Source organism: Mandrillus leucophaeus, unplaced genomic scaffold (genome assembly GCF_000951045.1).
Source record: "Mandrillus leucophaeus isolate KB7577 unplaced genomic scaffold, Mleu.le_1.0 Scaffold401, whole genome shotgun sequence".
NCBI lineage: Eukaryota > Metazoa > Chordata > Mammalia > Primates > Cercopithecidae > Mandrillus > Mandrillus leucophaeus.
The window spans coordinates 1363662-1366878 of NW_012104266.1; the positions used below are offsets into that span (position 1 = coordinate 1363662).

The 3217-nt window shown below is 49.2% G+C and overlaps 1 protein-coding gene across 4 annotated transcripts in view; it reads left to right on the forward strand.

Moving 5' to 3' along the window:
- Positions 1 to 3217, forward strand: part of GJB1 (gap junction protein, beta 1, 32kDa) — a 10862-nt gene that overhangs the window by 4195 nt on the left and 3450 nt on the right. The window lies entirely within an intron of this gene.

Consider the following 3217-nt stretch of genomic DNA (forward strand, 5'->3'; position numbering starts at 1 on the left):
ACGCCTGTAGTCCCAGCTACTCGGGAGGCTGAGGCAGAAGAATGGCGTGAACCCGGGAGGCGGAGCTTGCAGTGAGCCGAGATCACGCCACTGTACTCCAGCCTGAGTTACAGAGTGAGACTCCATCTCAAAAAAAAAGAACCTGGCCAGGTTATTCTTTTATTATTATTATTATTGTTGTTGTTTATTTTATTCTTTTTTTTTTTTTAAGAGACAGAGTCTCATTCTGTCACCCAGGCTGGAGTGCAGTGGCATGATCTCGGCTCACTACAACATCTGCCTCCCGGGTTCAAGTGATTCTCCTGACTCAGCCTCCTGAGTAGCTGGAACTACAGGCATGCGCCACCATGCCCAGCTAATTTTTGTATTTTTAGTAGAGACGAGGTTTCACCATGTTGGTCAGGCTGGTCTCGAACTCCTGACCTCAGGTAATCCACCAGTCTCTGCCTCCCAAAGTGCTGGGATTACAAGCGTGAGCCACTGTGCCTGGCCTTTTTTTTGTTGTTTTTCTTTTCTATTTTTTTTTTTGAGGCGGAGTCTCACTCTGTCACCCAGGGTGGAGTGCAGTGGCACAATCTGCTCACTACAAGCTCCGCCTCCTGGGTTCACGCCATTCTCCTGCCTCAGCCTCCCGAATAGCTGGGACTACAGGCACCTGCCACCACGCCCGGCTAATTTTTTGTATTTTTAGTAGAGACGGAGTTTCACCATGTTAGCCAGGATGGTTTCGATCTCCTGACCTCGTTTTCCACCCGCCTCAACCTCCCAAAGTGCTGGGATTACAGGCGTGAGCCACCGCGCCCAGGCTTTTCTTTTTTTAAATACAATAGAGACAGGGGTCTTGCTATATTGCCCATGATGGTCTCAAACTCCTGGGCTCAAGAAACCCACCCACCTCAGCCTCCCAAAGTGCTGGGATTCCAGGCGTGAGCCACTGCACCTGGCCTAGGTTTTTTGTTTTGTTTTGTTTTCCCAAGACAGAGTCTCACTCTTTCCCCCAGGCTGGAGTTCAGTGGCGGGATCTCCACTCACTGCAACCTCTGCGTCTTGGGTTCAAGCAATTCTCCTGCCTCAGCCTCCTGAGTAGCTGGGATTACAGGTGCCCGCCACCACACCCAGCTAAGTTTTAGTAGAGATGTGGTTTCACCATGTTGGTCAGGCTGGACTCAAATCCCTCAGTGATCTGCCCGCCTAAGCCTCCCAAAGTGCTGGGATTGCAGGCGTGAGCCCCTGCACCCAGCCAGTTATTAATAATTCTCTGGCTACCTGTTCTAGAGTGTAACACATCTCACCACCTGAAGCATTTCTTTTTTCTTTTCTTTTTTTTTTTTTTTTTTTTTGAGACAGAGTCTCACTCTGTCACCAGGCTGGAGTGCAGTGGTGCAATCTCGGCTCACTGCAATCTTCGCCTCCTGGGTTCAAGCGATTCTCCTGCCTCAGCCTCCCGAGTAGCTGGGATTACAGGTGCGTGCCACCATGCCCAGCTAATTTTTCTAATTTTAGTAGAGTCGGGGTTTCACCATGTTGGCCTCGATCTGCTGACCTCGTGATCTGCCCACCTTGGCCTCCCAAAGCGTTGGGATTACAGGCATGAGCCACCGTGCCCAGCCTCTGAAGCATTTCTTTATGGCTAGCTGTGATGCCTAGTGCAACAGCTTTGCATGTAGAATCCTAGGCTTGGGAGAAAGGGCACCCATATCCCTGCTTCCCCATGCTGGTTGGCACATGACATGAACTCACTAAGGCTATTTATTTAGTTAGTTAGATGAAGAAACCTTGTTCTGAGAAGTAATCTATGTCCTGTGGACTGTCCTTCTTTCCCCTGATTCTTTCATCCCATTTCCCAACTTTCGCAGTTGCTGTTACCCCATCCCTTTCCTCTACAGCGTAGAGGACCACCCAGGGCTGAATATGAGGCTTCTTCCACAACCACTTGCTCTGCTGTGGAACATGCATTGGGGTCAGGAAATGACTCCAGGGATCACTGCATCTCCTATGGTCCAGCCCTGCGTGTCCTCCTCACATTCAGTTTCCTGCTGCTAGTATGATCTCCTTGCAACTTAATGGCAGAAGTGGCAAGAGATGGGAGAAGCCTTCTTAGCCTGCCTAAGGGATGGAGGAGAATTTCCTCCCTAGAGCAACTGGCAAGCTCCTGAAACCACGAGGTTACGATATGCACTTGGGGTTGGGGGCTGGTCTCAGACAGACCCTATAGGTCAACAACAGCATCGGGGGCTGCTCAAGGTCGCTCACGCCTGTAATCCCAACACTTTGGGAGGCAAAAGTGGGAAGATTGCTTGAGCCCAGGAGTTCAAGACCAGCCTGGGCAACATAGCGAGCCTCCGACCTCTACAAAAAAAAAAAAAAGAAAAATTCGCTGGGCATGGTGACACATACCTGTGGTCCCAGCTAATTGAGAGGCTGAGGTGGGAGGATCGCTGGAGCCCAGGAGGTCAAGGCTGCAGTGAGCAGTGATTGTGCCACTGCACTCTAGCCTGGGTGATATAGCCAGACCTTGTTCCCATCCTCTTAAAAAAAAAAAACAAAAAAAAAACCCCACAGCATTAGGGAGAAAAAGGAGAGATCTTGGGTTTGGCAGACCATTTACTCCCCCAAGGCAACTTTGTTTTCTCTTCCCGAGAAGAATTTTTTTTTTTTTTTTTTTTTTTTTTTTTTTTTTTGAGATGAAGTCTTGCTCTGTCGCCCAGACTGGAGTGCAATGGTGCAATCTTGGCTCACGGCAACCTCCGTCTCCAGGGTTCCAGTGATTCTGCCACCCAGCAACTGGGATTACAGGCATGCACCACCACACGCGGCTAAATTTTTGTATTTTCAGTAGAGATGGAGTTTCACTATGTTGGCCAGGGTGGTCTCAAACTCCGGACCTCAAGTGACCTGCCCACTTCAACCTCCCAAAGTGCTGGGATTACAGATGTGAGCCTCTGTGCCCAGCCCCTGAGAAGATTCTTAACCCCTTTGGTCACCAACTATGATCCTGGAGCTGGGCTAAGAACTTTTGCAGATTGCCTCATTGAATCTCACAATAACCCTGGGTATTAACCTCATTTATAGATGAACAAGCAGGTTCGGAGAAGTTTAGTAGCTAGCCCAAGGTCACATCAAGTGAAGAACCAGAATCCAAACCTAAAGCTATGTGACTATAGGTAAGAGTCACAGCCTATCTCCTGACCCTCTGTTTGCTCAGTGACTTTTTTTT